The sequence below is a fragment of the Littorina saxatilis genome, linkage group LG16, assembly GCF_037325665.1.
Source record: "Littorina saxatilis isolate snail1 linkage group LG16, US_GU_Lsax_2.0, whole genome shotgun sequence".
In the NCBI taxonomy this organism is placed as follows: domain Eukaryota; kingdom Metazoa; phylum Mollusca; class Gastropoda; order Littorinimorpha; family Littorinidae; genus Littorina; species Littorina saxatilis.
This window is the reverse complement of record NC_090260.1, coordinates 31,934,710-31,960,463: the sequence shown is the minus strand read 5'-3', so window position 1 is coordinate 31,960,463 and position 25,754 is coordinate 31,934,710. Positions and strand designations below refer to the sequence as shown.

The window sequence follows — 25,754 nt, the reverse complement described above, 5'->3', positions numbered from 1 at the left end:
CGGACAGTCACACTACAAAAAGACAATGCGTTAGTGCATAGATCGGTATTCTCAAACGTCACGAACAGACAGTACGTTGCTACTATATTATGTTTTTTACTGTATTAACAAAACCTCACAGTTCCATTAAAAATGTGTGGTGTGTGCCGAAAAGCAACCATATGAGATTCAGTCAGTGGGACCCTGAATCTACCTGGGGTTAAATCGGGTTATTGACTCTCATTGCATGAATTTTTAAACTGAATATATACATTACATGTACTACTGTTCGTGTTGTTTTTGTGATCCAGTACAATTTCTGTGTATACCTTAGAATCTCAAAGTAATTTTTGAACGGGGCATACAGATGATTATTGTTGCCATGATCACAGAGTGATACGTGTATTTTGCTTATCAGGTGTCAGTGCAGAAACTCCAAGAGGGAACGAAATTCAAATATCTGGAAAACCTGGATGAGGAGATAGACAGCCTAACAGCACATCCTCCTATGTTTGCTCGGACATCTACTACCTTCAAACTGCATACTATGCGAACACACAGGAATATGGACGACTCAACATTGATCAAAATGGGTAAGTAACACAACACAAACAGATGATTTCCATTATGATAGATTTATTTATCTGAAAGTAAAATTGACAACAGAGTGTACAATTTGTTTTCAAATACAAAAATATCACATTGGGTTAAAAAAAAAAACCACCATCATATATCATTAAAACTATTCTTTATTTCTAAACACATACATATCAGCATAGTTTATTCATGTAAACATCCTCATTTCGGTTCCCAGTCTATCTGAAATCAAGGTAAGATATATGCCCCCAAAAATAGCGATCACACAGTGCTTCAGCATGAATTTGAAAACCTGCTCTACGTCACATAGACACAGCGTGTCTTATGATTCTATCCATCCTCTCCAAACAAACACGTACACGTTTTCTCTGGTACGAATGTCTTAAAAGCTCAAACTAAGCTGCTGTTTTATTCTGTCTTGCTTTGCAGGAAATACAGGCACGTCGCTTACCCATAACAGGCAGCTGGTGCGCTAGCGAGTGGGGTTTCTCGGCAGAAGCATCAGAGTACCATTACCAACCTGTGCAGTCAAAACAATCAGAATACTTTCCCAAACGGATGAAGAGTGGGGTTCAAACTCCCTGAGCTACAGAAGGCTGAAATATACTTTTACAAATCGTGTGACTGTGTTGAACAGATTCCTGCATGGTTTGAAGATGATACTGGGTTGTCACGTGGTCCGGTACATGGTTCACATTCTGCAACATTTTGTTCCCGACTTTTTCCACTGTTGGTCTACTCCTGCATCAGGTAGTCAGTCCATGAGCCGGTCAGCATAGCCTGTGTCCAGTATTGTCCGTTTGCCTGTTGCCTGAAACATGGTTGTTTGGAAGTAACTAACGATCTCTGCACACATTTTAACATGTGAATAAGAACAGAAAAAGTTTTTCAAAAGTATACATAGTTTAATTTGCATTTACTTCAAGGCCAGACTTTCTTCTCGTTCATTATTTCTTCATAAAGATTCTGAAAATTAACAAAATGTTTCCCCCTATCAAGGCCTCCTAACTTTTTTTTTAAATGCAGGTCGGTTTGTTGTCATCTGTGCATTACTACCTCTTGCCACCCGTGCGGTCATTGCCACCTGGTATCTCAACAATCAAACCGTCTATACAGGCTTAAAGGCACGTCCTTTTTCAAAACAGGATTGCTCACTACACAGATCTGCGAAGACTTTTACAGAAAATAAAATCTCTTGACTTGAACATATACCAGGAATAAACATCCTGACTGGTTTTTGGAGCTGCCGGGATTTTTTTAGGGAATGTTTTACACGTGTGGCGTTAAAGAAATTAATTCATAAAATTCTACATTCCCAAAGAGAGTACCCATACAGAGTGTTCAGTTCTGGTATTTTTCAAAACGGAAGGATGGCCATATCCCATGTAAAAGCCTGGTAAGATTTGAGATTTTGAACCCAATCGTTTACACGGGAAGGGCTGTCCATTTAAGAGCACGCATCCATGCCTGGATGAGAAATACACTGATAACACAGAAAAAGCACGAGTTTAACCTGCATATTCACAAAACTGGTTCAGAGGCCCGGTAAAGGGAACACATGTTAGTTATTTTAAGAGAACATCACGAAGACCTAATTATTAAATCAAAGCCTTTCTGCACGAATGTACATCTTCTATGAATTATATTCTAAAACGCCACATGTGTAATTCATTCCACACACAAAATCCAGCTCCAAGAAGCAGTGAGGCTGTTGATTATTGGTATGTGTTCAAGTCGACAGATGATTTTTCCTGTGTAAACTGAGCCTTGGCAGATCTGATATAGTGAGCAAAGACCTGCATTTTTTTTAAACGTGTTCAGAGGCCTTGAAATGGTTAAACATTTTGTTTATTTCAAGTAGTCTTTATGAAGAAAAAATTAACAATAAGGAAGGCAAATGGGTTGAAATGCAAATTAGATTCCTTTTGACGAACTTTTTATGTGCTTCTTCACGTGTTACATTATGCGTACGATATTAAGATCGCAAGATATTTTCGAAATAATTCATAGATAAGCCAATCTGCAAACGGACACAAATTCACAATATTTATGAAGCCAATAAATTTGACTCAAGAACAAAGCTTATGTGTTTGAGGTGATGTGCATGGGTATGAATGTTGAATGATTCCGTCAAAGATACCCTCCATGTCGCCTTTATACAGTGGAACCTACCATTAAAATTATACCACCTTAAATTACCTTGCTCTTTCAAATGTACTGCTTAAACTTCTTGAACATGCAACTCTTGCTGTCTACCATAAAGACCATCAGGTCAACAACATACTCGTGAATGTTTTGTTTTGGTCTATAATTAAAAATTTCAGAAAATACCCTTTTTTTATATTTTTTATTCGGAAGCATACTAACTTTATTTGAGACTACTTCGACAGATATAGTTTTGCAGGTTGACGGGAGGTGAGTTACGAAAGAAATTCAATCCATATGTCGCTCAGCACAGAAAGCATAAACGATTAACATGAGTAGAAATGAACTTGTACTTGTTTTCATAATGTATTATTTGGATGGTATCTGTCAAAGACACTTTCTCGTTTTTTTGCAAAGCTAGAATAAGGCACTAATTTTCAAAACAAAACAAAAATCTTACGATGAATGGCACGTTGGTTTTCTCCTGTGGTGATTCTGGACGGAAGGAACAGGACTGGTCAACAGTTGCGTTATGATCACGGAGAACCGGGAAATCTGGAATGGTCACGGTGTCAGTGTCTAGTGACCTGTTCTGACCAGTGGCCGTGAGTGATGATGAAAGGTCTGGAAGTAAAAGAAGAGAGAAAATGAGTGTGAGTATAAATCAATTCGAAAGTATGCTTCTGATCTATACAGTACACTGAACATTTAGACACCCTCTGGAAGTCGTCTGGATGTGTATCCATGTTGTAGCAATTAGACTGGTTTTGCGTCTCTAAGTCAATGCAGAAAGATTAATTCCCTGCACAATTCGTAATCTTCTTGTCTCTAGCATGCAGGTGTCTGTTTACCTTACCGGTTGCACATCCACCAAAAGTTTAGATCTGGTAAAAATAGCATTAAACCATGATTCCAGCAAACGCTGCCAATTTCATGAATTGATATCAGGGGATAGTTTGCGACTGAATAGAATAGATAACGTGACACACTCATTGTCTTACGTGTCCTCAACCCTGACTACTTTTTACTCTTACTCTTAGCTCAGCTCAGACCGTTCTGTAAGTTGTAACTAACTCTGTAGATCTAGCCTGTGGCGCATCTGTACTCCAGCGAATATCAGCTGGACCCAGACACACTGTTCTGCACCAATTCGTATTCGCTGCGCAGCAAAACAATGTTTACGTATGCATGAAAATAAAAGCATGTACTCTGACCTTCAACGCATTCCTTCTTGTGAGATAATCCGATGTTCGTATGTCGCCTCGGAGTTTCGATGGCTCGTCGTAATAATGCCCTCTCCGTACTTTTATGAAGGGAAGACACTGCCAGGGGTCAAAACATTTGTTTCAGGGATGAAACGCCAACTTTTGTGCTGCAGAAAAATGGCGAAATCTGTGTCCAGAAAGTGCTCGACACTTTGAAATCTGCACGCTTGTGCTGCACACAGCTCTTCCATTTCCACAAGAGACTCAGAGTTTTATGAGGGAAAGTGTGCTATGAAATGCCTGGGGACATTGACGAGTTGTTGCAGTTTGCGGCTGCTCTCCACCGAGGCATTCTTTTCGGGCATACAGTGGTGACTTTTCTGTGTGAAAATCAAGCTGGTACTAGTGGTAGAATCAACACAATAACTTGTGACGTCACAGTGCACCGACGTCACAGTGCACCGAAAACCACGTGACCACTACTTGACCCCAGGCGACTTGTCTTGGTTAGCCCCGCAACACTAAATCTCCAACTACAACAACAACAATTTTTTTTCAATTTTTAAAATATTTTTCCAGAGATGTTTGTAACATTTGGCATTCGATTTTCAAGTTTTTGGAGATACTTAAAAACCTTGGACTTTTTCTTTAATTGTTTTATGTTTGTATATAATTACCAGCTATTGTGTTTTCACCGTACGTAGCAATAGGGCCCAATATTTAGACGAGACAAGTATAATGCCGACGAGTCGAAGACGAGTCGCATTATACTTGTTCGAGTCTAAATATCGGACCCTATTGCTACGATGAAAACACAATAGCGTTTATATAGCTATTCTGACATTAAATTCTGTGTTAAAATCATTTTTTTTGTCAGCAACAAGTACCAGAATGGTCCATGTCGCTGATTGCAGACGACGGTTCCCTTTCCGCATGAAGCCACGGAAATAACCGAACATTGAAAACCCACGGACATGTATTACGGAGAAAACTCTAGATAACCGGATGTTTAGCATTACGTCAATATGCTAGGAATCATATGACGTTATGACGTATCATGCTTGCCTACGTATATTGTATGTTCGAAAGTCTGACTTCTGTTGGGAATTCGCGTGGTGAAGACTGCGGTAAATCTGTAGATGATAAGAGAACAAGGATTGTCTCAGAAGAAACGACTGAATGTTTCAGACCGGTAACTTCATTTCAACATTGCACTATACAATGGACGTTCTATGTGACAGGAGAGTTTGCTGATTTTGTGTTAAACATTGGAGAGATCGTCTGCTAGAATCAGAGATAGGTCGCTTCAGATTGCAGCTTCTGGAAATTTGCAGGGTTTGTTGCCTGTTAAAGAACTGGATTTTACACGTAACGTATGTCATGTACAGTAAGCAACAACAAAAGCACACACAAAGCAAATGGCATCGTCTGTCGACTAGTCACAGAAACAAACCTGGCGAGGTATGCGTGTACTTTATACACGTGGAAGAAACCGGAACCATGTGTCTTTGTTATCGACAATATGCTTTTGGATATTGAGTAAAATGGCCGACTTCCGCCGCATTATGCTTTGATGATCGGAAGAGACCATCCAATCACAGCCCCCGAATTCCCCCACGTGTTCATCAGAATAGCTATATATGTAAGATAAGAGTAGTCCCTCTCTGGGGGAGGGCTGGTTGAAAAAAAGCTCGTTTATATTGCTTATGCCACAACCCTCGTAAAATAAAATTTGATTTGATTTGATTTGATCTCTCTCTCTCTCTCTCTCTCTCTCTCTCTCTCTCTCTCTCTCTCTCTCTCTCTCTCTCTCTCTCTCTCTCTCTCTCTCTCTCTCTCTCTCTCTCTCTCTCTCTCTCTCTCTAAAAGTTCACTTCCTAAAGTTCTTCGAGAGACAGTTTAGTGAAAACTGCTTTTTTAAAACAATCTCACAGATTATCGAAAAAATGTAGCCTACTTGTTGCAGGAAACTTATGCTCTATTTACTTCATGCTTTGTCCATGGTTTTCAAGGGATCATTTGCCTACTGATCAAATGATAACTAATGATGATGTGATACTGGATTTTCGGGAGTGTCTATACATTACGTAACGATATGTGTTTATTGCATGTAGTTATGACGTGATAAGTTTAATGTTAACGTTAGAATGTATCCACTCTTGGGCAAATGCTGATTGTGATAAAACAACAATTGCTTACATCACTACCCTCGTAAAGAAAGAAAATTATGATTTTATCTGATCTTAGCATGAACATCGCTTGTTCATTTCAATGCTGGTTTTCTCTCAGGTGCCAGGAGATTGGTTACGCATAACTCCTACTTGTGGTATGCATGTAGAAAGCTAATTACTTCCCTTTGTTTATTAGATCTTAAAATAGTGCTCTGCCTGATTTGTTTAAGATTATCTGATCTGGTCTTTATTCATATCTCTCTCGCCTCCCCCTCCCGCCCGAACGTTCTCTCTGATCAGCCTATCCCTCATTCCCCTGTCTTTTGCTAACGAACGTTTTTTGTCTTTTTTCCCCACGTCCGCCCTCACCCCCTGTATCCGACTCACATGGCCACCTTTTCCTTTCTGGTCTTCCTTCTATAGCAACCGTGTTTTCTGATTCTCCCATTTTTTTCGTATTTGTCACCGCGTTTGTTTCAGGCGTAAATTGGTTCCCCACAAATTTGCAAGACCGATCCGACTGTGTTTGCCTTTATTGGCTGGATATTAGCAGTGGTGATAACACTTAATTCATTCTCTCTCTCTCTCTCTCTCTCTCTCTCTCTCTCTCTCTCTCTCTCTCTCTCTCTCTCTCTCTCTCTCTCTCTCTCTCTCTCTCTCTCTCTCTCTCTCTCTTTCTCTCTCTCTCTCTTTTAATCATACCAGTCTTTCTCGTTGTGCTTCTTGATACACACGAGCCCTTATCAAACTCTTGGACACCTGTACAGGATTTACTAGTTGAAAAGTTGGGGCGACAGGAACAACATATTTAACCACAGAGCGTTAATATCATTAACAATGACGTCAGTCTTGAAGCGCTCGTGTGGGAGTGTGAAAAGAGAGAGAGAGAGAGAGAGATGATGATGATGATGGAACTTTATTTTTCAAGGATAGAGGTTTAAGGCGACACCTTTTCTTACAACCGGTCCTTACTTCTAATACACATGTCTAATAAATGATACACAAGTAAAGCAACATGACAAGTAAACAAAGTAAACGAACGAACCAGCAAACAATCGATCGACAAGTAAGCAAACAAGCAAATAAACATAAACAACAAAATGACAAAGTAAGCAACATACAAATCGAAAGCGAAACATGCAACATGTTAATTGAGGTTGCACATGTAAAGTGATCGACGGTAAAATTCACACAATACCAACGTTTACACTAATGCTTATAATGATTATATGGTGTAAATGATTATGATGAAGATGTTGATGATGATGATGATGATGATGATGATGATGATGATGATGATGATGATGATGATGATGATGGAAAATCGCAACATAAATTCCACATAATACATATACTAAAGAACATATTTGTGTAAATCATAAAGCTTTGCCAATTGTTGACAGCTACTTGGGAGAGAGAGAGAGAGAGAGAGAGAGAGAGAGAGAGAGAGAGAGAGAGAGAGAGAGAGAGAGAGAGAGAGAGAGAGAGAGAGAGAGAGAGAGGTCCAAAGTGCTTTGCTTGATCTTTCAACCAAATATAAGCGCACACACACACACACACACACACACACGCACACACACAAACATACACGCACACACAAATGACACACACACAAACACACACACACACACACACACACACACACACACACACACATTTACACGCACACACAAATGACACATTCTCGTGGCTGTTTTGATTTGGACACAGTTCGTTAAGCACGTGTCATTGTCAAACTGTGTCCAAAGTACTGTCCACACTGCTTGACCAAACCCATAGCCTTAACACACCTTGTGGCTACGAGGTTCGAGGGCTATTTGTTCTCAAACAGTTGTGTTGGCCTCTGGTGCAATTCGACCTCAAGCGTAAATGGGGGTGGGGGGGGGGGTAGAGAAGGGGGAAGGGGGAAGAGAGAGAGAAAGAGAGAGCTAGAGAGAGAGACAGACAGACAGACAGACAGACAGACAGACAGACAGACAGACAGACACAAGGAGATTGAAGACAGAAGAAACGGAGACATACGTCTGCACCTTCAGGTAAAGCGGGAGGATGTGAGGAAGATCATGATAAGGGAGAAAAATATTCTCAGAGAAGTATTCAACAAGTCGTGTAAGGCAAAATTATTACATTTAGTCAAGCTGTGGAACTCACAGAATGAAACTGGAATCAGGAACCGACAAGGAATAAGATGAAAGTGTTTTTAAATTGATTTCGAAAATTTCATTTTGATCATAATTTTTATATTTTTAATTTTCAGAGCTTGTTTTTAATCCAAATATAACATATTTATATGTTTTTGGAATCAGGAAATGATGAAAAATAAGATGAACGTAAATTTGGATCGTTTTATAAAATGTTTTGTTTTTTTACAATTTTCAGATTTTTAATGACCAAAGTCATTAATTAATTTTTAAGTCACCAAGCTGAAATGCAATACCGAAGTCCGGCCTTTGTCGAAGATTGCTGGGCCAAAATTTCAATCAATTTGATTGAAAAATGAGGGTGTGACAGTGCCGCCTCAACTTTTACAAAAAGCCGGATATGACGTCATCAAAGACATTTATCGAAAAAAAGAAAAAAACATCCGAGGATATCATTCCCAGGAACTCTCACGTGAAATTTCATAAAGATCGGTCCAGTAGTTTAGTCTGAATCGCTCTACACACACACACGCACAGACAGACACCACGACCCTCGTCTCGATTCCCCCTCTATGTTAAAACATTTAGTCAAAACTTGACTAAATGTAAAAAGAGACTTACCAGACTACGTGAAATAAGGGTGTTCTCGAAGACAGAAAAAGCGACAAAGACGGAGGAAGACAGAGAATGAGAGAGGGACATGCGGAAAAAGACAGAAAGAGAAGGACAGAAGGCAGAAGACAGATAACGAGAGAGAGACAGACGGAGAAAAACAGGAAGAGATGGACAGACGGAGGAAGAATGTGAGAGAGGAAAGCAGAAACAGAGGGACAGGCATGAGAGAAAGACAGAAAAGGAGGTATAGACAGAGGAAAGCAGAAACAGAGGGGCATGAGAGAAAGACAGAACAGGAGGTATAGACGGAGGGAAGCAGAAAAAGAGGGACAAGCATGAGAGAAAGACAGAACAGGAGGTATAGACGGAGGGAAGCAGAACAAGAGGGACAAGCATGAGAGAAAGACAGAAAAGGAGGTATAGACGGAGGAAAGCAGAACAAGAGGGACAAGCATGAGAGAAAGACAGAAACGGAGGTATAGACGGAGGGAAGCAGAACAAGAGGGACAGGCATGAGAGAAAGACAGAAAAGGAGGTATAGACGGAGGGAAGCAGAACAAGAGGGACAGGCATGAGAGAAAGACAGAAAAGGAGGTATAGACGGAGGAAAGCAGAAAAAGAGGGACAGGCATGAGAGAAAGACAGAAAAGGAGGTATAGACGGAGGAAAGCAGAAAAAGAGGGACAAGCATGAGAGAAAGACAGAAAAGGAGGTATAGACGGAGGGAAGCAGAACAAGAGGGACAGGCATGAGAGAAAGACAGAAAAGGAGGTATAGACGGAGGAAAGCAGAAAAAGAGGGACAGGCATGAGAGAAAGACAGAAAAGGAGGTATAGACGGAGGGAAGCAGAACAAGAGGGACAAGCAAGAGAGAAAGACAGAAAAGGAGGTATAGACGGAGGAAAGCAGAAAAAGAGGGACAGGCATGAGAGAAAGACAGAAAAGGAGGTATAGACGGAGGGAAGCAGAACAAGAGGGACAAGCAAGAGAGAAAGACAGAAAAGGAGGTATAGACGGAGGGAAGCAGAACAAGAGGGACAGGCATGAGAGAAAGACAGAAAAGGAGGTATAGACGGAGGAAAGCAGAAAAAGAGGGACAGGCATGAGAGAAAGACAGAAAAGGAGGTATAGACGGAGGGAAGCAGAAAAAGAGGGACAAGCATGAGAGAAAGACAGAAAAGGAGGTATAGACGGAGGGAAGCAGAACAAGAGGGACAGGCATGAGAGAAAGACAGAAAAGGAGGTATAGACGGAGGAAAGCAGAAAAAGAGGGACAGGCATGAGAGAAAGACAGAAAAGGAGGTATAGACGGAGGGAAGCAGAACAAGAGGGACAAGCAAGAGAGAAAGACAGAAAAGGAGGTATAGACGGAGGAAAGCAGAAAAAGAGGGACAGGCATGAGAGAAAGACAGAAAAGGAGGTATAGACGGAGGGAAGCAGAACAAGAGGGACAAGCAAGAGAGAAAGACAGAAAAGGAGGTATAGACGGAGGAAAGCAGAACAAGTCGCGTAAGGCGAAATTACAACATTTAGTCAAGCTGTTGAACTAACAGAATGAAACTGAACTCACTGCATTTTTACAGCAAGAGCGTATACTCGTAGCATCGTCAGTCCACCGCTCGATGCAAAGGCAGTGAAATTGACAAGAAGAACGGGGTAGTAGTTGCGCTGAGAAGGATAGCACGCTTTTCTTTATCTCTATTCTTTTTAACTTTCTTAGCGTGTTTTTAATCCAAACATATCACATCTATATGTTTTTGGAATCAGAAACCCACAAGGAATAAGAAGAAATTGTCTTTAAATCGATTTTGGAAATTTTATTTTAATAATAATTTTTATATTTTTAATTTTCAGAGCTTGTTTTTAATCCGAATATAACATATTTATATTTTTTTGGAATCAGAAAATGATGAAGAATAAGATGAACGTAAATTTGGATCGTTTTAAAAACAAATTATTTTTTTTACAATTTTCAGATTTTTAATGACCAAAGTCATTAATTAATTTTTAAGCCACCAAGCTGAAATGCAATACCGAAGTCTGGCCTTTGTCGAAGATTGCTTGGCCAAAATTTCAATCAATTTGATTGAAAAATGAGGGTGTGACAGTGCCGCCTCAACTTTTACAAAAAGCCGGATATGACGTCATCAAAAGGTATTTATCGAAAAAAAAAAAAAAAAGTCCGGGGATATCATTCCCAGGAACTCTCATGTCAAATTTCATAAAGACCGGTCCAGTAGTTTGGTCTGAATCGCTCTACACACACACACGCACAGACAGACAGACAGACAGACAGACAGACAGACAGACACACACACACACACACACACACACACACACATACAGCACGACCCTCGTCTCGATTCCCCCTCTACGTTAAAACATTTAGTCAAAACTTGACTAAATGTAAAAAGAGGGACAAGCATGAGAGAAAGACAGAAAAGGAGGTATAGACGGAGGGAAGCAGAAAAAGAGGGACAGGCATGAGAGAAAGACAGAAAAGGAGGTATAGACGGAGGGAAGCAGAAAAAGAGGGACAGGCATGAGAGAAAGACAGAAAAGGAGGTATAGACGGAGGGAAGCAGAACAAGAGGGACAAGCATGAGAGAAAGACAGAAACGGAGGTATAGACGGAGGAAAGCAGAAAAAGAGGGACAGGCATGAGAGAAAGACAGAAAAGGAGGTATAGACGGAGGGAAGCAGAACAAGAGGGACAAGAATGAGAGAAAGACAGAAAAAGAGGTACAGACGGAGGGAAGCAGAACAAGAGGGACAAGCATGAGAGAAAGACAGAAAAGGAGGTATAGACGGAGGGAAGCAGAACAAGAGGGACAAGAATGAGAGAAAGACAGAAAAGGAGGTATAGACGGAGGGAAGCAGAACAAGAGGGACAAGCATGAGAGAAAGACAGAAAAGGAGGTATAGACGGAGGGAAGCAGAACAAGAGGGACAAGCATGAGAGAAAGACAAAAAAGGAGGTATAGACGGAGGGAAGCAGAACAAGAGGGACAAGCATGAGAGAAAGACAGAACAGGAGGTATAGACGGAGGAAAGCAGAAAAAGAGGGACAGGCACGGGAGAAAGCCAGAACGAGAGGTACAGACAGAGGAAAGCAGAAAGAGTGGGAGGGCACGGGAGAAAGACAGAGAGAGGGGGGGGGGGGGACGACAGGCGGGGAAAGACAGAAAGAGAGGGACACACGGAAGAAGATAGAAAACAAGTCGCGTAAGGCGAAAATACAATATTTAGTCAAGTAGCTGTCGAACTCACAGAATGAAACGCAATGCCATTTTACTCGTAGCATCGTCAGGCCACCGCTCATGGCAAAGGCAGTGAAATTGACAAGAAGAGCGGGGTAGTAGTTGCGCTAAGAAGGATAGCACGCTTTCCTCTCTTTGTTTTAACTTTCTGAGCGTGTTTTTAATCCAAACATATCATATCTATATGTTTTTGGAATCAGGAACCGACAAGGAATAAGATGAAAGTGTTTTTAAATTGATTTGGACAATTTAATTTTGATAATAATTTTTATATATTTAATTTTCAGAGCTTGTTTTTAATCCGAATATAACATATTTATATGTTTTTGGAATCAGCAAATGATGGAAAATAAGATAAACGTAAATTTGGATCGTTTTATAAATTTTTATTTTTTTTTACAATTTTCAGATTTTTAATGACCAAAGTCATTAATTAATTTTTAAGCCACCAAGCTGAAATGCAATACCGAATCCCGGGCTTTGTCGAAGATTACTTGACCAAAATTTCAACCAATTTGGTTGAAAAATGAGAGCGTGACAGTGCCGCCTCAACTTTCACGAAAAGCCGGATATGACGTCATCAAAGACATTTATCAAAAAAATGAAACAAACGTATGGGGATATCAATCCCAGAAACTCTCATGTCAAATTTCATAAAGATCGGTCCAGTAGTTTGGTCTGAATCGCTCTACACGCACGCACGCACGCACACACACACACACACACATACACACACACATACACCACGACCCTCGTTTCGATTCCCCCTCGATGTTAAAATATTTAGTCAAAACTTGACTAAATATAATGAGAGAGGGGCAGACGGAGGAAGACACAGAATGTTGGAGGGACAGGCACGGGAGAAAGACAGAAAGAGAGGGACACACGGAAGAAGATAGAAAATGAGAGAGGGACAGACGGAGGAAGACACAGAATGTTGGAGGGACAGGCACGGGAGAAAGACAGAAAGAGAGGGACACACGGAAGAAGATAGAGAATGAGAGAGGGACAGATGGAGGAAGACACAGAGTGGGAGACGGACACTGAGGTACGAGAGAAAGACAAGAAAGGGAAGGACACACGGAAGAAAACATAGAATGAGAAAGAACAGTGTGACTGCAGGTGAAAGCAAGCAAACAGGTCCGGAGCCGCAAACGACATCACACACAAACATGGTCAAACCCTTTGGCAATTGTAGCAATCTTTCACACACACGTTTTAGACCAGCGGTCAGCAGAAGGTCTATATTAAAAGTATTTATCAATTTAATTAGAATATAGGTAAAAAGGTCTACAATAAAATACAGATGAAAAGCACAACTGAATGCTCCAAGTCCGTTTAGTCGGGCTTATTAAAAGGTAAACGCAGATAAGCATACACACTAAACCACTCACTCAAGCACGGAAAGTGCTCTGTGCTCGCTATTATCTCCCACCGTATCGACAAGCATTATTCGCAGGCGCGCATTGGAAGAAAGTGATCATCTCCAAAGCTGTGAAGCTGGATACAGAATCTATTCATGCTGGCCAATTGAAAGTAGTTATTTAGCCAAACATTTTGCCGACACTGCGCAAAACGACATGAAAATAAATAAACCATCCACCATGCAAGTACCACGCAAAATGCGCAGTACATCTTTCTATCATCTCCAACGCATACTGCGTCGACAAGCATTATACGCACGTGCACAATGTAAAATAACAACAAAATATACACCGTGTGGTTTTCACTTACCTTGAAATGAAAAGGACTTAACCTGAGCTGGGCTGCACGAAGCAGATCCAAAGATAAACCCCCTCCGTAGCTGCTTGCAGCATCCCCAGATAGAAGAAGATAGAAAATGTAGGTATAGGTAGAGGGCTCCGAGCACTTTGGAAAGGAGATGACTTTGAAGAACGCTAGCTGCTTCTTCCAGAAACGCACACATCGACCAGGCCAGAGCAGCGGACAGTGGCGTGTGCGTGCGTGTGTGTGTCTGTGCGGCCACAGCAGCAGTCTTGCTGTGTCGCACGATGGGTCCTGCAGAGAGCCGAAGAACTGCTTCTGCTACTGTCAGTGCAAGGTTTTCGAGGTGTAAACTCAGTGTGTGTTCTGGGTTAGCCACACACCGGTCGTATTGGTCTCTTGTCTGTGTGATGTGTCCCTTCTCTTCTTTTGTGTGAGTCCTTTCTTCTTCTGTCTTCCTGTGTGGCTCTTTTTTTTCGGGCTCTTGTTTTAATTGTCTCTGTTTGATCTTTGCCTGGATGCTTCCTCTCTGTGTCCTTTAATTACCTTGTGTTTTTGTTTTAAGTACGAAGGTTTTCGCAAAGTGAAGGAAAACGGTTCGCGCGCGCGCGCACGCACACACGCAAGCACGCACGCACACACGCACACACACACACACACACACACACACACACACACACACACACACACACACACACACACGCAGATACATAGGCATACAAACGTCCTCTCCCGCCCTCATGTACCCATTCAGTCTAGTATTGAATGAATGAATCAGAGAGCAAAGACGAAGATGCGTTCGTTAAACTAGCGGTTTTTACGACAAATGTTTCTATCGGCGGAGCCATTTTTGCAAATGCATTAATTGAAATGAAGTAAAAATATCTGCGGATATGATTTGGAAGAATTTGTATGTAAAGTTCTATGAAGTTTGTAGTAGTTTCCTCAGAATCGATCTTCACACACACACACACACACACACACACACACACACACACACACACACACACACACACACACACACACACACACACACAGATACATAGGCATACAAACGTCCTCTCCCGCCCTCATGTACCCATTCAGTCTAGTATTGAATGAATGAAATAACTGGTACTCTGACAATAAAATAAGTGAAGATAAGAATATTTTAATGTGTATTTTATTATATCCCATGACCTCCCTTCTTTGGTCTCTGTAAATGTACTCTAGGTATATTTCTTGTATTTCCATTGTTCTCTTGTTACATCTCCACTGCCGAACTAAAGTTAAGGGCCAGAAGAAGAATCATCTCTCATAACACAACAAATCAAAGCAACACCTTCAACCCTTGAAATGTTTCAATACGACATGTAACCGTTCGAGTCATGTAAACAAAATCACCAACAAAGAAATTTCATTTGCGCAGCAACCGTCGGAAGTACCCCACCCCCCTTTCGAAAAGTGGCAAGAAAGTTCTGTCAGTTTGTTCAAGTTCAGTAACGGGTGTGGCCACCCCGGGCTGCAAGGCATTCACCGATCCGTGAGCGCATTGAGTTTACATGGTTCTGGAGCATCTGTTGAGGGATTGCCGTCCACTCCTGCTGCAGGAATCGGAAGAGCCGGTCCACATCAGCAGGTGGGGGGGGGGGTGATTGTCCCTCCCCCGGCGTCCAATGATGTCCCAGAGGTGTTCTAAGGGCGCCAAGTCGGGGGATCGGGCTGGCCAGTTCATCCTCACAATCTGCTGACGCTGCAGAACATCTTGGACCACCCTGTGGCGCGATGAGGGGTCGCGTTATCGTCTTGGAGCATAGCGCCGGCACCCATGGCTTGCAGTGTAGGGATGATTTGAGGCGTCACGATTTCATCCCTGTACCGCACGCCGGTAAGATTGCCTCTAATACGGTACAGGGGGGTCCTCCCGTGCAGATGGAAGCCAGCCCACACCATAACTGAACCGCCTCCATACCTGTCATGTTCCTGGACACATCGATGAAACGTTCACCCGGACGTCTCCAAGCGCGTATGCGGGCATCACAGGAAGAGAGAGTGAACCGGGACTCGTCTATAAATTCTGGCCCGGCGATGACGTGGTGTGAGGGGCGAACGGACGACAGTTCTCCTTGAGTGCAGGCGCACCTCACGCAGACGGCGGGTCACAGTCATGCGACTGATGGTGACGTTGGTAGCGGCCCTGAAGTTGCCTATCAACGTCCTGCGGGTGTTGGTTCGGTTACGTAGAGCCAAGAGCTGGAGGTAGCGATCGTCTCTTCGATCTGTACATCTTGGGCGCCCAGACCGAGGTCGCTCAACAGCACTTCCGGTAGTCTGGAAGCGTTGGTGGAGCCGCTGAATAACAGAGTGGCTCACTCCTAGCCGTCTGGAAACTTCGCTGCCAGACACGCCGTCCTGCAGCCATCCCAGCGCCCGTCCTCGATCCAATGTTGTCAGTTTCGTTCTTGGAGGCATGCTTACTCAGAGCTCTGGTGCGCGCCCCTAAATACCCATTCCTGTGCAACTTTCGTTGAGGAGTTTTCAGTATAGCCATGGTTTGCTTGTGCACCATGCCAAACACCGACTGCAATACTGTTTCTTCAGCTAAAGTCGAGCAAATTTTATAGGAAATTATCGTGTTTTGACAACCTTTTCACTGCCCCTAAAAACGGTGTTGCTGAACTGCAATGCGTGCAAAACAAGGTCAGGCACGTGCAGCAGTGAGACAGGCTTCTGGAAAACCCAAGTTGGCCATTTTTTCGTCATGCAGTGTTGGCATAAAAAATAACAACGGAAAGCTGCGCAAATCAGAGGCCGGCCCTTAACTTTAGTTCGGCAGTGTATGATGTAACAATTGCACTCTTATAACACACAGAATAGTGGATAAATAAGGGTGCACGAAATACATCATACCTGGCTTTACTTTCTGTCGTCCTTGACATTCCAAAATGCACATGTACCTGTCGACCGGATGTGCAAGGGGTTACCACGCATTTGAGAACTTGCGCGAGAGTCGCGTTCAGTGCTATGGCTGAGTTGTAGTCTCGACTTGCCGAGACTATCATAACAGCCTCATAGATGTCACGACGTCTGTCGTCCATCGCGTCACATTCTGGGGAGTAATCTGTTATCCTTCTATTCGCTGTTCTATTTCTCTCTTGTGATCAACATGACAAGCCGTGTGTGTGTGAGTGTGTGCGCTCGTTGTCAAACAGAAGTCAAACTAGCCTCGAATCGTTAAAAACCCAGTCCGTCCGACCAGCATTGCTAATATGTGCTTTTTTTTGGTACACACGCCCTTATCGGTACATCATCGACTACGATTGTTCTCTGGACACGCTGTTGCATTTTGCGAGTATTTCTAGCTCTTCTGCGGCGCAGTAGGCCCTATAGACGATGAAGGTGTCCAAGATCTCAGGAAATGCGTGTGTAACCACTAGGTAGTCAGTCAAACCCGTGTAAGAGGCTTTCAACTGACGGGGACAGCCAAGCCACCATTATGCACCGACTTGACATAGATCAACAGGCGTGCCTTTAGAATAATATGGAAAGCCGTTTGGCTCATAACCATTACACGTGTAAAAAATGATTAGTACACGTGTAATAAATAATTAATACACGTGTAATTAATGATTAATACACGTGTAATAAAAATGTCATACACGTGTACGAAATGATTAAATACACGCGTAATAAACATTTCTTACACGTGTATCTAATCATTTCTTACACGTGTATGAAATATTTATTACACGTGTATTTAATCATTATGCTATTCCATAGCATAAGAAAAAAGATAAATTACACGTGCAATAAGAAATAAATACACGTGTATTAATCATTTATTACACGTGTATTTTTGATTTATTACACGTGTAATGGTTATGAGCCAAACGGCTTTCCATAGAATAATGTATGTGCAGAGGTTAAGTCCTCAGTGCCTCATCTGAACAGACGACTGAAGCTTGACTTTTCCGTCCCACTTCGTCTTTTAGATCTTCATGGGATATACAGGTTACAACACTCGTGATTTTTTATATGGCTTGTATTTCAGTCAAGACTCAGCGGGAATATCAAAGGGACTCGATATTCAACCGCTGGGTCTTGGCTGAAATACAAGCTATATAAAAACCCACTCGTGTTGTAACCTCTATGTACATGTACATTAATATTGAAATGTGTCTTTTGGCACCGCATCTCATTTTAATTAACATAAAGACAACTACGAAAAGTATAATCGTACAATCACAAGTTTCCCTGTTGCTATGGAAATGGAGAGACAGAAAGACAGAGCGAAACAAGTCTAGCAAATGTTCTTTACCTGCGATCACAATCAGGAGTAGAAAGAGAAAAAGACAAGGTACATACATCCTCCTACTTCAACTTTTTGTCTCGGGTTAAAAGCTGGAAAACAACAGAAAATTGAGCTCACGTAAATCCATGTCACAACATTTAGTTCATGTGACAGTAAATATATCGACATTGTATGTGGATTGAATGCATACATCATTCCACTTTAACTTAAAAGCTGGAAACAGGCAGTATTTAATTTAAAGAACCGCTAGGGTTGCATGAATTTCATAACAACAGAACTACAATAAAAACAACAAAATAGACATGTAATAATAATGGGGTACAACACTTCGTAAATAATAACCAGAAATATGTCAAACAGGATTAATAATGAATTAATCATAATCACAAATGTGTTAACAGGGAGAGTTTTTGTGTTTGTTGTTGTTTGATAAATGGACCTAAACAAACAATCATATTTCTTTCATAATATAACAAATACAACACATCAAGTTCAATAAGTTTCGCTTTTTTGTTAATTAAAAAGAATGTTTAAATTTCACTGAATTTTACTGCGTTTACATTTCGACTGGTAACAACGTTTTCCTCAAATATTCAAAAATATTACACTGAAAAATATGATTTAATGTTCTCCAGCGTAACAAAGAGAGTGCTATTTTAGGGTGTAAAATGTTCAAATAATGTTTAAATGTAAATGTATCTTCAGGCATGGCTGGGAACGCAGAAGAAGAAGAAGAAGTATCTTTGGAATTCAAAAGGTTTCTTTTACACTTAATTATAAACTTGGCCAAAACATTATTGCAACACATTTCAAACCCAAATTAAAACATTATTTACCGTGTCATTACATTACAAATTGATATGCCAGTTAAGGCCGTTCACTTAACCTTCATGGTCACGTTTTGGAATAAATATTTATTTTACAGGGATCACGTGACCGCTCAAGTAAGGGTACCCTCAAAATTGACCAGACAAAAACGGAAGGGCCGATTGTAAATTCAGCAAAAAATCACAATGGGCAAAACTTTGCAGCTTTGACATACAGAAAGAAAGTCAAACCAATGATGTACCCTGAACAGATTGGTTTGTTTTGCTACCTTGCGTATTTCGCGTGCTATGCTATTTCTACTGATGCAGGTGTCGATCGCACGAGCAGTCAAAAACGGGACGTATTCAAATAATTACAATGTTTGGGCCAAAAAAAAAAAAAGGTCTGTTTACGGTATAAACATAGGCCAAAAAAATAGGGTCGGTAGGTCGGGATGTTTTTTTTTTTTTTTTTTTTTTCCAAAAAACCATATTTTTACGTTATTTTGCCAAAAAAACAAGATTTTTTTTTTCTCCCCCAAATGCCAAAAAAAAGTCTAGGGTCGCGCGAAAAAACTAGGGTCGGTCGGGTTACCGTAAACAGACCTATTTTTTTTTTTGGCCTTGTATTTTACCTATTGTAAAAAAAAACTATTGCGTTTGTTTTGCGTTTACACGCAAAGCTCCACTTATCAAAATATTCTGACAACACAACAAGCGAGTTTTTTTTGGGTGCTTTTGGGGATACTTCTAAAATATGTGTATCATTTGCATATAACAAAATAAACATGTTGAATATATGGTTGTAAATCCAACATAACAACTTCTCGCTCAAAAGTAGTTAGGTGTTCAGTTTTATCCAACAAATAGAACAAAGAACTCACGTAAATCTATGTAATAATTAACATTTAGTTAATGTGACAGTAAACATATTAAAATTGTATTTTGTTTCTATGCATACATCATTCCAATTCAACTTTTTGTCTGGAGTTAAAAACTGAAAACCAATATCTACCAAACAGTGAGGAAACCTTCTTTTGTTGGCTGTAGCAGTTGATTTCTCGTTGGCTGTAGTGGTTGATTTCTCGTTGGCTGTAGTGATTGATTTCTCGTTGGCTGTAGTGGTTGATTTCTCGTTGGCTGTAGTGGTTGATTTCTCGTTGGCTGTAGTGATTGATTTCTCGTTGGCTGTAGTGGTTGATTTCTCGTTGGCTGTAGTGGTTGATTTCTCGTTGGCTGTAGTGATTGATTTCTCGTTGGCTGTAGTGGTTGATTTCTCGTTGGCTGTAGTGGTTGATTTCTCGTTGGCTGTAGTGGTTGATTTCTCGTTGGCTGTAGTGATTGATTTCTCGTTGGCTGTAGTGGTTGATTTCTCGTTGGCTGTAGTGGTTGATTTCTCGTTGGCTGTAGTGGTTGATTTCTCGTTGGCTGTAGCAGTTGATTTCTCGTTGGCTGTAGTGGTTGATTTCTCGTTGGCTGTAGTGATTGATTTCTCGTTGGCTGTAGTGGTTGATTTCTCGTTGGCTGTAGCAGTTGATTTCTCGTTGGCTGTAGTGGTTGATTTCTCGTTGGTGGTAGCGGTTGACTTCTCGTTGGCTGTAGCGGTTTATTTCTTTTCTGAAGACTTTACTGGGGGAGCTCTCTCTTATCTATCTGCCACAAAGGCTCATGACAACCCATTAAAGGGGATATACTTTTTATCCTTAAAGACTGGGAAAGTCTGACGACTAACATTTAAAGATGATATCATATCCTTTCATTGGTTTGTTTTCCCTTTCTCCCCCCCCCCTCCCCCTTTATGAATGTGTATTACTTTTAGTCTGTATGCCTGTGCCCTTGACATCATCCAACCACTTCCGTTCCTAGAGTTTCTTCCCCTTTTTGAGTGTTTCCCCTCCATTTTCTTTCAAACCTTGTTCGTTCCGTGTTGCGTCTGCTTTTTGTTGTCTTTTGTGTTCTTGTTTTTCCTGATGAAGCTTCCAGAAGCGAAAATTCGTTATCGTCTTGTGTCGTCTTTGTATCGGTGAGTACAGTAATCCTTTGCTTTTTTAAACTTTGTTCATCTTACCACATTCACTTCGTTGTTTAGATTTATTGTTAAAGACTGTAAAATTGTGACGACTACCATTGAAATATGATATCCTTCCATTGTTAAAGACTGTAACAGTTTGACGTCTGCCATTTAAAAGTGTGAGAGATCATGCACAATTCACGCTAAGAGCAGCGTCAGCCAATCACAAATTTGAAAGAGAGTCAAGTTTTACGTCCTTCCCGCAAAGCCATTAGGGGCATGTTCCCGGGTTTTACCCCGACTTTAGATGAGATACACAAGTGTATGTGTATGTATGTTTATTTTACATATGTGAGAGAGACCACTCATGAGATAACAATATCGTTCAAACCACATGTGTCTACCAATTATCTGGTAAATGAGGTCGTGTCAAACTAGTCTGGCAGGAACCTGCTTTTCCACTGCTTGTGATGCCAAATTCACCGAGAAAAACGTCAGGTTCGTGAACTTATGAAAGTATAGGTTGTTGGTGCCTAATGTCCTCTCAACGTATTAGGCTATGCATAAAAGTTAAACCCCTAATGCATGAGGTTCATGATCTTATAAAAGTATAGGTTGTTGGTGCCTAATGTGCTCTCAACGTATTAGGCTATACATAAAAGTTAAACCCCTAAGACATGAGGTTCGTGAACTTACAAAGGTACAGGTTGCTGGTTTGCTTTGTCCCCTTAACCCATTAGGCTTAACGGGACCGAATGGAATAACGCCAACACACACACGCAAAGACTATGCTGCATAAAGACTATTGCTTCTATCATATAGGTAAATGGAGTCAGATTGTAGCTTCTGTTCCTTAAGACCCACAGGATAAAAAAAAATAAAAAAACAAACATTCAAAAGTACGTGATACCCACCCCAAGTTAGTCAACTGAATTACTTTATATTTGGTGAGCATTGACTTCAGTTGGTGCGTGATTGGTCCACAAAATTCCACTTTTACATGTCTAATGGTATCACGTTTTTGCTCTTTCAAACAAACAAACAATTTTGGGATATTTGAAATTGAGCCGTATCCCAACTCACCCGATTTAAATCTTCCAGACTTTCACCTCTTGGGGTGCCTGAAGGGACTAGAATACAAACAGCATCAGTAGAAATCCGTGACTTGAATACAGCAATTACAGGCAGAATCAGGGCATTTACTGTGAAGGAACGCGTTTATTTTGCACGCCATTTACAAGTAAGTGTGACTTTAAAACGGAAGGGGTCATTTTTCTTGTCAATTTCCTTTAGTGAATTTCTGTGTTGTTGTTGTGCATGAACTTCAGTTTGTGCATGATCATTCCAGAATGATTAAGTCGGAGCTTTGGGAAATAGAACTTGCTCTATTATCTGCAAGTCAATCGTAGGTAAAGACCAATCAGAACGCGCCGTTGCGGCTTTCACGCAGCAGCGACCAGCATCTCTTCGTCGATTCAAGCCTTTTCGATCTGTATGTGAAATAGTCCGACTTTTACCTTCTCTCCAAAAGATGTTATAAATAAAATTGTCAATTGCACGAACGCTTTCCTTAACCTCGCTGTAACTGCTGTCTTCGGGTCAGCGATGATCAGGGGAGAGGCGGTGTGCTCTTGCATTCTTGGCCATTCAGACAATCTACAGGTAAAATGTCTGAAGGGTTGTAAATCGGGTGAGTGTGGCTATACTACTGAATGCCAAACCTCGGTAGCAGCGCTCACTTCGAAACCAGTTGGCACTATCGGCGTGGGTTCGAGCCCCACCCTCGGCACGGGGTTTCTTTCCCAGAGTCAACTTTGTGCAGACTCCCCTCGGTGGCCGAACACCCCCGGGTGCACGCTTAATAACCTACGTTCACAGCGAAAGTCTCAGGGCTTGGAAACCTGAATACACGCATGCAGGAAAAAGGGGAAAAAATAGGTTGCGCCGTATTGCACATGGCAGCTCGCTTTCCCCAGCGAGAAAGCAGACCGAATTTCCAAGAGAATAAACTCACAGTGATATATGAAATATTATTCTTATAATAGCATAATTATGTGTGGGTTGCTATTGTTCAGTCACTCTGTATTATCTAGTGAAACAAACACCAACGTGATAGGTATAGGTATTTACATAAGTATAGTCTTGAAGTGACAGCTAGCTAGCTAGAGCAGATGGCTGTGTAAGCTAACTAACTAACTAACTAACTACCTAACAAAATAACTAACTAGCTAGGTATCTATGGGTAGCTACCGTTATCCAAGTGTGTTTTTTAATTTTAATCATAATGATTGGTGCACGTGTGGTTGTTTACACGCTTCCAACAGGGAGGAGATCATATTTAACGACAATTTTAGTGAAGGGATGAACAGACCATCATCTATAAGCTTATGGGAGGGATTAGCACACCTTCATCTATAAGCTTATGGAAGGGATTAACACACTTTCATCTATAAGCTTATGGAAGGGATGAACACACCGTCATCTATAAGCTTATGGAAGGGATGAACACACTCTCATTGAAAAGTGTTTGCCTTCCACCACGTGCTGTCGGTTTAGCATTGATATTAAGATTTGAACGAAATAGATTAATTCGTGCTGTCTTTAATCCTTTTAACTTGATGTTGAACCGGTTTGGATTAAACACAAATGTTTGTTCATTTAAACATTCATTTTTGACGAATTAAAGTTGTGAAAGCCAACTCATCCCAGCAAGCAGTCAGGTTTCTGATTTCTGGTTTGTGTCCAAGAGGAGGGATGGTCTTCCATTTCGGATCTGGCCGATCTTTCACACAAGGGAAGACCACCCCTCCACATGGACACATACCAACAATCAGTAACATGACTGCTTGCTGTGATGAGTTGGCTTTCACAACAATAATTTGTCAAAAATGACGCATCACGTTAAAACCAACACGTGTGTCTCATCCAAGCCGGTTCAACATCAAGTTAAAAGGATTAAAAAAAGCACGAATGAATCTAGTTCGTGCAAATCTTAACATCAATGCTAAACCGACCGCACGTGGTGGAGGGCATACACTTTTGAATGAAAGTGCATTAATCCATTCCATACGCTTATTGATGATGGTGTGTTCATCCCTTCACTAAAATTGTTGTTACATATGATCTCCTCCATGTTGGAAGCATGTAAACAACCACACATGCACCAGTCATCAGGATTAAAATAAAATCCTCCCACTTTGATAACGGTAGATATCCCTTGATAGCTAGCTACCTGGCTAGTTAGTTAGTTAGTTAGTTAGTTAGTTAGTTGGTCAGTTAATTAGTTGACACAGCCATCTGCTCTGCCACCTCAAGACTATACTTATCCAAATACCTATAGCTATCACGTTTTTTCACTAGATGGTACAGGGTGACCCAAAACATGCAACCCACACATATGCTAATATAGGGATACGATTTTATAATAAGTACTGTGATGTTAGCCTCATGGGAATTCGGTCTGCTTTCTCACTGGGGGAAGCGAGCTGCCATACAATACGGCGCAACCTATTGTTTCCCCTTTTATCCTGCATGCGTGTATTCATGTTTCCAAGCGCTGAGACTTTTGCTGTGAACGTAGGTTATTAAGCGTGCACACGGGGATGTTCGGCCACCGACGGGAGTCTTCACAAAGTTGACTCTGGGAAATAAACTCCTTGCCGAGCGTGGGGATCGATCCCACGCCGATAGTACCAACTGGTTTCGAAGCGAGCGCCGCTACCGAGGTTTGGCATTAAGCAGAAAAGCCACACTCACCCGATTTACAACCCTTCGGACATTTTACCTTTGGAGTGTCTGAATGACTGAGAATGCAAAGGCACACCGCCTCTCCCCCTATTATTGGAGACCCGAAGACAGCGGTTACAGCTAGGATCAGGCCAATCCCTTTACAGAAAAGTGTTCGTGGAATTGACAATTGTATTTTTGACATCTTTTGGAGGGAAGGTAAAAGTCGGCCTATTTCACATACAGATGGAAAAGGCTTGAATCGACGAAGAGATGCTGGTCGCTGCTACGTGAAAGCCGCAACGGCGCGTTTTGATTGGTCCTTACCTACGATTGACTCGCAAAGAATAGAGCAAGTTCTATTTCTCAAAGCTACGACTAAATCATTCTGGAATGGTCATGCACAAACTGAAGTTCATGCACAACAACCACTCAGAAATTCACGAAAGGAAATGGACAAGAAAAAGGACCCCTTCCGTTTTAAAGTCACACTTACAAATGGCGTGCAAACTAAACGCGTTCCTTCGCAGGAAATACCTCATTCTGCCTGTAATTGCTGTATTCAAGTCACGGATTTCTACTGATGCTGATTGTATTCTAGTCCTTTCAGGCAGCCCAACAGGTGAAAGCCTGGGAGCTTTAAATCGCGTGAGTTTGGCTACGGCTCAATTTCAATTATATCCCAAAATGTGTATCTCTGTTTAAAAGAGCATCCACGTGATACTATTAGACATGCAAAAGTAGCATGATGTGGACCTATACTTTCATCAGTTCACGAACCTCATGTCTTTAGGGATTAACATTTATGTACAACTATTATCCCCCCCCCCCCCCTCCAATCGCTTGAAGTGACAAGCCAGTATAGTATAGAGTAAAGCGTTTCAAAGGAAAGTGCGCTTTTCTCTATAATTATTAACTTTCTGAGCATGTTTTTTATGCTTTAAGTGGTAGTCGTCACACGTTTACAATCTTTAATAATGGAAGGATATCACCTTTAAATGGTAGTCGTCAAACGTGTATGTACAGTCTTTAACAATTGAATTAAGGATATTACCTTTAAATAGTAGTCGTCAGACTTGTAC

At 41.3% G+C, this 25,754-nt stretch overlaps 2 long non-coding RNA genes across 3 annotated transcripts in view; one reads left to right on the top strand and one right to left on the bottom strand.

Moving 5' to 3' along the window:
- Window positions 1-1,095, top strand: part of LOC138950834 (uncharacterized) — a 2,209-nt gene extending 1,114 nt beyond the window's left edge. Inside the window, exons 2-3 of the long non-coding RNA XR_011450823.1 lie at window positions 398-572; window positions 1,006-1,095. This is a non-coding gene — a long non-coding RNA (uncharacterized lncRNA). The remainder of the gene's footprint in view (window positions 1-397; window positions 573-1,005) is intronic.
- The window catches only part of LOC138950857 (uncharacterized), a 45,533-nt gene extending 25,434 nt beyond the window's left edge, over window positions 1-20,099 (bottom strand). The window contains exons 1-2 of one of the 2 annotated variants that reach the window (XR_011450833.1): window positions 19,951-20,099; window positions 18,136-18,218 (exon numbers count right to left, since the gene is read on the bottom strand). This is a non-coding gene — a long non-coding RNA (uncharacterized lncRNA). The remainder of the gene's footprint in view (window positions 1-18,135; window positions 18,219-19,950) is intronic. The other variant, XR_011450834.1, reaches the window with a different exon arrangement.
- Window positions 20,100-25,754: the final 5,655 nt, after the last annotated feature.